At 50.3% G+C, this 12378-nt stretch overlaps 1 protein-coding gene across 2 annotated transcripts in view; it reads right to left on the reverse strand.

Moving 5' to 3' along the window:
- The window catches only part of ALG10 (ALG10 alpha-1,2-glucosyltransferase), a 112876-nt gene that overhangs the window by 82886 nt on the left and 17612 nt on the right, over window positions 1-12378 (reverse strand). The gene's annotated exons all lie outside the window — the stretch shown is intronic.

Consider the following 12378-nt stretch of genomic DNA (forward strand, 5'->3'; position numbering starts at 1 on the left):
GTGGTCAGGTGATGCGGATTTCAAACGGCATTTGGAAGTATTGCCTTATTAAGGGGAGGAGTTATTTGGGGTCGGTCTTTCAGACCTGGTGGCCACGGCAACAGCTGGGAAATCCACGTTTGTACCCCAGGTCGCCTCTCAACATAAGACGCCGTATTATCAGGCGCAGTCTTTTCGTGGACAAGCGGGCAAAAGGTTCCTCATTTCTGCCCCGTGACAGAGGGAGAGGGAAAAGGCTGCAGAAATCAGCCAGTTCCCAGGAACAGAAACCCTCTCCCGCCTCTGCCAAGCCCTCAGTATGACGCTGGGGCTTTACAAGCAGAATCAGGCACGGTGAATGAATTTCAGCGCGCAGTGGGCTCACTCGCAAGTAGACCCCTGGATCCGTCAGGTGATATCTCAGGGGTACAAATTGGAATTCGAGACGTCTCCCCCTCGCCGTTTCCTAAAGTCGGCTTTACCGATGTCTCCTTCTGACAGGGAGACAGTTTTGGAAGCCATTCACAAGCTGTATTCCCAGCAGGTGATAATCAAGGTACCCCTCCTGCAACAGGGAACGGGGTATTATTCCACACTGTTGTGGTACCGAAGCCGGACGGCTCGATGAGACAGATTCTAAATCTAAAATCTTTGAACACTTACATACAGAGGTTCAAATTCAAGATTGAGTCACTCAGAGCAGTGATTGCGAACCTGGAAGAAGGGGACTACATGATGTCTCGGGACATCAAGGATGCTTACCTTCATGTCCAAATTTACCCTTCTCACCAAGGGTACCTCAGGTTTATGGTACAGAACTGTCACTATCAGTTCAGACGCTGCCGTATGGATGGTCCACGGCACTCCGGGTCTTTACCAAGGTAATGGCCGAAATGATGATATTCCTTCGAAGGAAGGGAATTTTAGTTATCCCTTACTTGGACGATTCCCTGATAAGGGTAAGATCCAGGGAACAGTTGGAGGTCGGTGTAGCACTATCTCAGGTAGTGTTGCGGCAGCACGCTTGGATTCTCAATATTCCAAAATCGCAGCTGGTTCCGACGACTCGTCTTCTGTTCCTAGGGATGATCCTGGACACAGTCCAGAAAAAGGTGTTTTTCCCGGAGGAGAAAGCCAGGGAGTTATCCGAGCTAGTCAGGAACCTCCTAAAACCGAGCCAAGTCTCAGTGCATCAATGCACAAGGGTTCTGGGTAAAATGGTGGCTTCCTACGAAGCAATCCCATTCGGCAGATTCCACGCAAGAACTTTCCAGTGGGACCTGCTGGACAAATGGTCCGGGTCGCATCTTCAGATGCATCAGCGGATAACCCTGTCACCAAGAACAAGGGTGTCCCTCCTGTGTTGGTTGCAGAGTGCTCATCTTCTAGAGGGCCGCAGATTCGGCATTCAGGACTGGGTCCTGGTGACCACGGATGCCAGCCTGCGAGGCTGGGGAGCAGTCACACAGGGAAGGAATTTCCAGGGCTTATGGTCAAGCCTGGAGACATCACTTCACATAAATATCCTGAAGCTAAGGGCCATTTACAATGCTCTAAGCTTAGCAAGACCTCTGCTTCAAGGTCAGCCGGTGTTGATCCAGTCGGACAACATCACGGCAGTCACCCACGTAAACAGACAGGGTGGCACAAGAAGCAGGAGGGCAATGGCAGAAGCTGCAAGGATTCTTCGCTGGGCGGAAAATCATGTGATAGCACTGTCAGCAATTCTGGGAGTGGACAACTGGGAAGCAGACTTCCTCAGCAGACACGACCTCCACCCGGGAGAGTGGGGACTTCACCCAGAAGTCTTCCACATGATTATAAAACTCGACAGGTATTGCGCCAGGTCAAGGGACCCTCAGGCAATAGCTGTAGATGCTCTGGTAACACCGTGGGTGTACCAGTCAGTGTATGTGTTCCCTCATCTGCCTCTCATACCCAAGGTACTGAGATTGATAAGATGGAGAGGAGTAAGCACTATATTCGTGGCTCCGGATTGGCCAAGAAGGACTTGGTAACCGGAACTTCAAGAGATGCTCACGGAGGATCCGTGGCCTCTACCTCTAAGAAGGGACCTGCTCCAGCAAGGACCCTGTCTGTTCCAAGACTTACCGCGGCTGCGTTTGACGGCATGGCGGTTGAACGCCGGATCCTGAAGGAAAAGAGGCATTCCGGATGAAGTCATCCCTATCCTGATCAAAGCCAGGAAGGATGTAACCGCAAAACATTATCACCGCATTTGGCGAAAATATGTTGCGTGGTGCGAGGCCAGTAAGGCCCGACGGAGGAAATTCAACTGGGTCGATTCCTACATTTCCTGCAAACAGGAGTGTCTATGAGCCTGAAATTGGGGTCCATTAAGGTTCAAATTTCGGCCCTGTCAATTTTCTTCCAAAAAGAACTAGCTTCAGTCCCTGAAGTTCAGACGTTGTAAAAGGGGTACTGCATATACAGCCTCCTTTTGTGCCTCCAGTGGCACCTTGGGATCTCAATGTAGCTTTTGGGTTCCAAAAGTCACATTGGTTTGAACCACTTAAATCTGTGGAGTTAAAATATCTCACATGGAAAGTGGTCATGCTGTTGGCCCTGGCCTGGGCCAGGCGCGTGTCAGAATTGGCGGCTTTATCCTGTAAAAGCCCTTATCTGATTTTCCATTCGGACAGGGCGGAATTGAGGACTCGTCCTCAGTTTCTCCCTAAGGTGGTTTCAGCGTTTCACCTGAACCAACCTATTGTGGTGCCTGCGGCTACTAGGGACTTGGAGGACTCCAAGTTGCTAGACGTTGTCAGGGCCCTGAAAATATATGTTTCCAGGACGGCTGGAGTCAGAAAATCTGACTCGCTGTTTATCCCGTATGCACCCAACAAGCTGGGTGCTCCTGCTTCTAAGCAGACTATTGCTCGTTGGATTTGTAGTACAATTCAGCTTGCACATTCTGTGGCAGGCCTGCCACAGCCAAAAATCTGTAAATGCCCACTCCACAAGGAAGATAGGCTCATCTTGGGCGGCTGCCCGAGGGGTCTCGGCTTTACAACTTTGCCGAGCAGCTACTTGGTCAGGAGCAAATATGTTTGTAAAATTCTACAAAATTGATACCCTGGCTGAGGAGGACCTGGAGTTCTCTCATTTGGTGCTGCAGAGTCATCCGCACTCTCCCGCCCGTTTGGGAGCTTTGGTATAATCCCCATGGTCCTTACGGAGTCCCCAGCATCCACTTAGGACGTTAGAGAAAATAAGAATTTACTTACCGATAATTCTATTTCTCGTAGTCCGTAGTGGATGCTGGGCGCCCATCCCAAGTGCGGATTGTCTGCAATACTGGTACATAGTTATTGTTACCAAAAAAATCGGGTTATTGCTGTAGTGAGCCATCTTTTCTAGAGGCTCCTCTGTTATCATGCTGTTAACTGGGTTTAGATCACGAGTTGTACGGTGTGATTGGTGTGGCTGGTATGAGTCTTACCCGGGATTCAAAATCCTTCCTTATTGTGTACGCTCGTCCGGGCACAGTATCCTAACTGAGGCTTGGAGGAGGGTCATAGGGGGAGGAGCCAGTGCACACCAGGTAGTTCTAAAGCTTTACTTTTGTGCCCAGTCTCCTGCGGAGCCGCTATTCCCCATGGTCCTTACGGAGTCCCCAGCATCCACTACGGACTACGAGAAATAGAATTATCGGTAAGTAAATTCTTATTTTTCCGACAGGGAATCTGACCACGCAGCTGCAGCACTGAACATCCATGCTGAAGCAATAGCTGGTCTCAGTATAATACCTGTGTGTGTATATACAGACTTCAGGATAGCCTCCTGCTTTCTATCAGCAGGTTCCTTTAGGGCGGCCGTATCCGGAGACGGTAGTGCCACCTTCTTTGACAAGCGTGTGAGCGCTTTATCCACCCTAGGGGATGTTTCCCAACGTGACCTATCCTCTGGCGGGAAAGGGTACGTCATTAGTAACCTTTTAGAAATTACTAGTTTCTTATCGGGGGAAGCCCACGCTTCTTCACACACTTCATTTAACTCCTCAGATGGAGGAAAAACTACTGGTAGTTTTCTCTCTCCAAACATAATACCCTTTTTTGTGGTACCGGGGGTAACATCAGAAATGTGCAACACATTTTTCATTGCCTCAATCATGTAACGTGTGGCCCTATTGGAAGTTACATTAGTCTCATCGTCGTCGACACTGGAGTCAGTATCCGTGTCGACATCTGTGTCTGCCATCTGAGGTAGCGGGCGTTTTAGAGCCCCTGATGGCTTTTGAGACGCCTGGGCAGGCACAGGCTGAGAAGCCGGCTGTCCCATATTTGGTATGTCGTCAAACCTTTTATGTAAGGAGTCGACACTGTCACGTAGTTCCTTCCACATAACCATCCACTCAGGTGTCGGCCCCGCAGGGGGTGACATCACATTTATAGGCATCTGCTCCGCCTCCACATAAGCCTCATCAAACATGTCGACACAGCTGTACCGACACACCGCATACACACAGGGAATGCTCTGACAGAGGACAGGACCCCACAAAGCCCTTTGGGGAGACAGAGAGAGAGTATGCCAGCACACACCATAGCGCTATATAACACAGGGATCCCACTATAAAATAAGATTTTACTTACCGATAAATCTATTTCTCGTAGTCCGTAGTGGATGCTGGGGACTCCGTCAGGACCATGGGGAATAGCGGCTCCGCAGGAGACAGGGCACAAAAGTAAAAGCTTTAGGATCAGGTGGTGTGCACTGGCTCCTCCCCCTATGACCCTCCTCCAAGCCTCAGTTAGGATACTGTGCCCGGACGAGCGTACACAATAAGGAAGGATTTTGAATCCCGGGTAAGACTCATACCAGCCACACCAATCACACTGTACAACCTGTGATCTGAACCCAGTTAACAGCATGATAACAGCGGAGCCTCTGAAAAGATGGCTCACAACAATAATAACCCGATTTTTGTAACAATAACTATGTACAAGTATTGCAGACAATCCGCACTTGGGATGGGCGCCCAGCATCCACTACGGACTACGAGAAATAGATTTATCGGTAAGTAAAATCTTATTTTCTCTGACGTCCTAGTGGATGCTGGGGACTCCGTCAGGACCATGGGGATTATACCAAAGCTCCCAAACGGGCGGGAGAGTGCGGATGACTCTGCAGCACCGAATGAGAGAACTCCAGGTTCTCTTTAGCCAGGGTATCAAATTTGTAGAATTTTACAAACGTGTTCTCCCCCGACCACGTAGCTGCTCGGCAGAGTTGTAATGCCGAGACCCCTCGGGCAGCCGCCCAGGATGAGCCCACCTTCCTTGTGGAATGGGCCTTGACAGATTTAGGCTGTGGCAGGCCTGCCACAGAATGTGCAAGTTGAAATGTGCTACAAATCCAACGAGCAATCGTCTGCTTAGAAGCAAGAGCACCCAGTTTGTTGGGTGCATACAGGATAACAGCGAGTCAGTTTTCCTGACTCCAGCCGTCCTGGAAACCTATATTTTCAGGGCCCTGACAACATCTAGCAACTTGGAGTCCTCCAAGTCCCTAGTAGCCGCAGGTACCACAATAAGCTGGTTCAGGTGAAACGCTGACACCACCTTAGGAAGAAACTGGGGACGAGTCCGCAGCTCTGCCCTGTCCGAATGGACAATCAGATATGGCTTTTGTGAGACAAAGCCGCCAATTCTGACACTCGCCTGGCCGAGGCCAGGGCCAACAGCATGGTCACTTTTCATGTGAGATATTTCAAATCCACAGATTTGAGCGGTTTAAAATGTGATTTGAGGAATCCCAGAACTACGTTGAGACCCCACAGTGCCACTGGAGGCACAAAAAGGGGGTTGTATATGCAATACTCCCTTGACAAACTTCTGGACTTCAGGAACTGAAGCCAATTCTTTCTGGAAGAAAATTGACAGGGCCGAAATTTGAACCTTAATGGACCCCAATTTGAGGCCCATAGACACTCCTGTTTGCAGGAAATGCAGGAATCGACCGAGCTGAAATTTCTTCGTGGGGCCTTCCTGGCCTCACACCACGCAACATATTTTCGCCACATGTGGTGATAATGTTTTGCGGTCACCTCCTTCCTGGCTTTGACCAGGGTAGGAATGACCTCTTCCGGAATGCCTTTTTCCCTTAGGATCTGGCGTTCCACCGCCATGCCGTCAAACGCAGCCGCGGTAAGTCTTGGAACAGACCTGGTACTTGCTGAAGCAAGTCCCTTCTTAGCGGCAGAGGCCATGAGTCCTCTGTGAGCATTTCTTGAAGTTCCGGGTGCCACGTCCTTCTTGGCCAATCCGGAGCCACGAGTATAGTTCTTACTCCTCTACGTCTTATAATTCTCAGTACCTTGGTTATGAGAAGCAGAGGAGGGAACACATACACCAACTGGTACACCCACGGTGTTACCAGAACGTCCACAGATATTGCTTGAGGGTCTCTTGACCTGGCGCAATACCTGTCCAGTTTTTTGTTCAGGCGGGACGCCATCATGTCCACCTTTGGTCTTTCCCAACGGTTCACAATCATGTGGAATACTTCCCGATGAAGTCCCCACTCTCCCGGGTGGAGGTCGTGCCTGCTGAGGAAGTCTGCTTCCCAGTTGTCCACTCCCGGAATGAACACTGCTGACAGTGTTATCACATGATTTTTCGCCCAGCGAAGAATCCTTGCAGTTTCTGCCATTGCCCTCCTGCTTCTTGTGCCGCCCTGTCTGTTTACGTGGGCGACTGCCGTGATGTTGTCCCACTGGATCAATACCGGCTGACCTTGAAGCAGGGGTCTTGCTAAGCTTAGAACATTGTAAATTGCCCTTAGCTCCAGTATATTTATGTGGAGAGAAGTCTCCAGACTTGATCACACTCCCTGGAAATTTTTTCCCTGTGTGACTGCTCCCCAGCCTCTCAGGCTGGCATCCGTGGTCACCAGGACCCAGTCCTGAATGCCGAATCTGCGGCCCTTTAGTAGATGAGCACTCTGCAGCCACCGCAGAAGAAACACCCTTGTCCTTGGAGACAGGGTTATCCGCTGATGCATCTGAAGATGCGATCCGGACCATTTTTCCAGCAGATCCCACTGAAAAGTTCTTGCGTGAAATCTACCGAATGGAATCGCTTCGTAAGAAGCCACCATTTTTCCCAGGACCCTTGTGCAATGATGCACTGACACTTTTCCTGGTTTTAGGAGGTTCCTGACTAGCTCGGATAACTCCCTGGCTTTCTTCTCCGGGAGAAACACCTTTTTCTGGACTGTGTCCAGAATCATCCCTAGGAACAGCAGACGTGTCGTCGGAAACAGCTGCGGTTTTGGAATATTTAGAATCCACCCGTGCTGTCGTAGAACTACTTGAGATAGTGCTACTCCGACCTCCAACTGTTCTCTGGACCTTGCCCCTATCAGGAGATCGTCCATTTTCTTTGAAGAAGAATCATCATTTCGGCCATTACCTTGGTAAGGACCCGGGGTGCCGTGGACAATCCAACCGGCAGCGTCTGAAACTGATAGTGACAGTTCTGTACCACGAACCTGAGGTACCCTTGGTGAGAAGGGCAAATTGGGACATGGAGGTAAGCATCCCTGATGTCCCGGGACACCATATAGTCCCCTTCTTCCTGGTTCGCTATCACTGCTCTGAGTGACTCCATCTTGATTTGAACCTTTGTATGTAAGTGTTCAACTATTTCAGATTTAGAATAGGTCTCACCGAGCCGTCTGGTTTCAGTACCACAATATAGTGTGGAATAATACCCCTTTCCTTGTTGTAGGAGGGGTACTTTGATTATCACCTGCTGGGAATACAGCTTGTGAATTGTTTCCACTACTGCCTCCCTGTCGGAGGGAGACGTTGGTAAAGCAGACTTCAGGAACCTGCGAGGGGGAGACGTCTCGAATTTCCAATCTGTACCCCTGGGATACTACTTGTAGGATCCAGGGGTCCACTTGCGAGTGAGCCCACTGCGTGCTGAAACTCTTGAGACGACCCCCCCCACCGCACCTGAGTCCGCTTGTACGGCCCCAGCGTCATGCTGAGGACTTGGCAGAAGCGGTGGAGGGCTTCTGTTTCTGGGAATGGGCTGCCTGCTGCAGTCTTCTTCCCTTTCCTCTATCCCATGGCAGATATGACTGGCCTTTTGCCCGCTTGCCCTTATGGGGACGAAAGGACTGAGGCTGAAAAGACGTTGTCTTTTTCTCCTTTATACGGCAATACTTCCATGTGCCGTTTGGAATCTGCATCACCTGACCACTGTCGTGTCCATAAACAACTTCTGGCAGATATGGACATCGCACTTACTCTTGATGCCAGAGTGCAAATATCCCTCTGTGCATCTCGCATATATAGAAATGCATCCTTTAAATGCTCTATAGTCAATAAAATACTGTCCCTGTCAAGGGTATCAATATTTTCAGTCAGGGAATCCGACCAAGCCACCCCAGCGCTGCACATCCAGGCTGAGGCGATCGCTGGTCGCTGTATAACACCAGTATGTGTGTATATACTTTTTAGGATATTTTCCAGCCTCCTATCAGCTGGCTCCTTGAGGGCGGCCCTATCTGGAGACGGTACCGCCACTTGTTTTGATAAGCGTGTGAGCGCCTTATCCACCCTAAGGGGTGTTTCCCAATGCGCCCTAACTTCTGGCGGGAAAGGGTATACCGCCAATAATTTTCTATCGGGGGAAACCCACGCATCATCACACACTTCATTTAATTTATCTGATTCAGGAAAAACTACAGGTAGTTTTTTCACACTCCACATAATACCCTTTTTTGTGGTACTTGTAGTATCAGAAATATGTAACACCTCCTTCATTGCCCTTAACAAGTAACGTGTGGCCCTAAAGGAAAATACGTTTGTTTCTTCACCGTCGACACTGGAGTCAGTGTCCGTGTCTGTGTCGACCGACTGAGGTAAAAGGACGTTTTAACGCCCCTGACGGTGTTTGAGACGCCTGGACAGGTACTAATTGGTTTGCCGGCCGTCTCATGTCGTCAACCGACCTTGCAGCGTGTTGACATTATCACGTAATTCCTTAAATAAGCCATCCATTCCGGTGTCGACTCCCTAGAGAGTGACATCACCATTACAGGCAATTGCTCCGCCTCCTCACCAACATCGTCCTCATACATGTCGACACACGTACCGACACACAGCACACACACAGGGAATGCTCTGATAGAGGACAGGACCCCACTAGCCCTTTGGGGAGACAGAGGGAGAGTTTGCCAGCACACACCAAAAACGCTATAATTATACAGGGACAACCTTTATATAAGTGTTTTTCCCTTATAGCATTTTAATATATAGTCATATCGCCAAATAAGTGCCCCCCCTCTCTGTTTTAACCCTGTTTCTGTAGTGCAGTGCAGGGGAGAGCCTGGGAGCCTTCCCACCAGCATTTCTGTGAGGGAAAATGGCGCTGTGTGCTGAGGAGAATAGGCCCCGCCCCCTTTTCGGCGGGCTTCTTCTCCCGTTTTTCTGAGACCTGGCAGGGGTTAAATACATCCATATAGCCCCCAGGGGCTATATGTGATGTATTTTTAGCCAGAATAAGGTACTATCATTGCTGCCCAGGGCGCCCCCCCCAGCGCCCTGCACCCTCAGTGACCGTTGCTATGAATTGTGCTGACAACAATGGCGCACAGCTGCAGTGCTGTGCGCTACCTTATGAAGACTGAAAAGTCTTCTGCCGCCGGTTTCTGGACCTCTTCACTTTTCGGCATCTGCAAGGGGGTCGGCGGCGCGGCTCCGGGACGAACCCCAGGGTGAGACCTGTGTTCCGACTCCCTCTGGAGCTAATGGTGTCCAGTAGCCTAAGAAGCCAATCCATCCTGCACGCAGGTGAGTTCACTTCTCTCCCCTAAGTCCCTCGATGCAGTGAGCCTGTTGCCAGCAGGACTCACTGAAAATAAAAAACCTAACAAAACTTTTACTCTAAGCAGCTCTTTAGGAGAGCCACCTAGATTGCACCCTTCTCGGCCGGGCACAAAAATCTAACTGAGGCTTGGAGGAGGGTCATAGGGGGAGGAGCCAGTGCACACCACCTGATCCTAAAGCTTTTACTTTTGTGCCCTGTCTCCTGCGGAGCCGCTATTCCCCATGGTCCTGACGGAGTCCCCAGCATCCACTAGGACGTCAGAGAAATGAGTGTTTTATCCCTTATAGCTGCTTATATTATATATATACACTGCACCTAAATTTAGTGCCCCCCCTCTCTTTTTTTACCCTTATGTATCTTGACACTGCAGGGGAGAGCCAGGGAGCATCCTTCCAACGGAGCTGTGAGGGAGAAATGGCGCCAGTGTGCTGAGGGAGATAGCCCCGCCCCTTTTCGGGCTGACTTCTCCCGCTTTTTCTGGAATTCTGGCAGGGGTATTTTTACACCTATATAGCCTTCCTGACTATATATGGTGTAGATTTGCCAGCCAAGGTGTATTATATTGCCCTCAGGGTGCCCCCCCCCCCAGCACCCTGCACCCATCAGTGACCGGAGTGTGAGGTGTGCATGAGGAGCAATGGCGCACAGCTGCAGTGCTGTGCGCTACCTTGTTGAAGACAGAAGTCTTCAGCCGCCGATTTTCCGGAACACTTCTTGCTTCTGGCTCTGTAAGGGGGCCGGCGGCGCGGCTCCGGGACCGAACGATCGAGGTCGGGTCCTGTGTTCGATCCCTCTGGAGCTAATGGTGTCCAGTAGCCTAAGAAGCCCAAGCTACCTCCAGTCAGGTAGGTTCGCTTCTTCTCCCCTTAGTCCCTCGCTGCAGTGAGTCTGTTGCCAGCAGATCTCACTGTAAAATAAAAAACCTAAAATATACTTTCTTTCTAGCTCAGGAGAGCCCCTAGTGTGCATCCAGCTCAGCCGGGCACAAGATTCTAACAGAAGTCTGGAGGAGGGTCATAGTGGGAGGAGCCAGTGCACACCAGTTAGTCTAAAAGCTTTCTTTTAGTTGTGCCCAGTCTCCTGCGGAGCCGCTATTCCCCATGGTCCTTACGGAGTCCCAGCATCCACTTAGGACGTCAGAGAAATGGGGCGTAACCACTTGAGAAATGTGTGTGTGACCTCCTGGGGGGCGTGCTCAGCACTTATGGGGCTTCACCCAAGCTTTCCCTGTACTGCGCAAGACATCCATAAACTGACGGTGAGCGCTAAACCGCATCTTTTTCCACTGTGGCCAGCAGACAAGGCTGCTGCAGCAGGGCGCCTCCATAAGGACCTGTGCATTTTTGTCATTTTAATATCAAGCAGGGCATGGCGCCCCACTGAAAAAGCCTAGCGAGAACATTAACTATGGTGTTGTGATGGCATTGCTGCAAAAGAAAAAGGAATGTGTAGCTACATGGGATAGCCATACCCCCCCCCCCCCCCTGTGCATCCTGTATTGCACACACTTGGCCCTTCAGGGACTTGAACAATGCTGCAAATATTTTCTACTAGTAAATTGATTGTATTTTACATGTTACATGTTTTAGGCAAGTATAGCTTAATTGAAACCCCTTCAATGAGAGCAATATTCCACTGCGGCCCTTGGAGTAAAAAAGGTTTTGCGCCCCTAATCTAGAGGGAGAGGTTAATGAAAGACAATAGGTGCTAGAGGAAGAGGACGGTAGCTGGTAATGACCAACAGCAGTAACATCATGTGAGGATAGAATAGACTATAGCAGAGGTTCCCAAATGTGGTCCTCAAGGCACTCAAACAGTCTAGGTTTTAAGGATATCCATGCTCAGGCACTGGTGACTTAAGGGTAAATTCAATTGGTGTCGAAAACTGCCGTCTGTTGAAAAGACGGCAGTTTTCGATCTTTTAAGGTTGAAACGTGATTCGACCTATTGAATGCTATTTGACAAGTCGAGGCACTCGACTTGTCGAAAAGCAAGTGGATCGGCGGAATAGCTGCCGATCCACATGCTTGTGTCAAAAACGGGGCCAAAACCTTTTCGACCATCTCAGTCCGACATAAAAAAATGTCGGACTGTGATGTGGGACCCGAGAGGAGGAGAGGGGGGGGGGGAGCCACAGGGAGACGGGGGGACAGCCGCGGGCATACAGGGGAGATCAGCGCTACAGTAGCCTGCAGCAGGATGTCTCACAACCGCGCCGCTCACGGCAGCTTTCACCCGGCTCCAGCAAGTGAGATCACACTTGCTGGAGCCGGGTGGACACTGCTGTGAGTTAGGGAAGCTGTGTGACATCCTCCTGCAGCGCTACTGTAGCGCTGATCTCAGGCGGCTGTCCACGCTGGTCTCCCCGCGGCTCCTCCCCCTCTCCCCCTCTGGGTCCCTCATCTCAATTCGACTTGAAAAATTCAAATTGAGCTGAGATTTGAATAGGGGATGTCTGATCCATTCCGATAAATGCATGTCGGAATGGATCCAACTCTAATTGATTATACCCCTTAATTAGTATTCCAATCAGTCC

The sequence above is a fragment of the Pseudophryne corroboree genome, chromosome 6, assembly GCF_028390025.1.
Source record: "Pseudophryne corroboree isolate aPseCor3 chromosome 6, aPseCor3.hap2, whole genome shotgun sequence".
NCBI lineage: Eukaryota > Metazoa > Chordata > Amphibia > Anura > Myobatrachidae > Pseudophryne > Pseudophryne corroboree.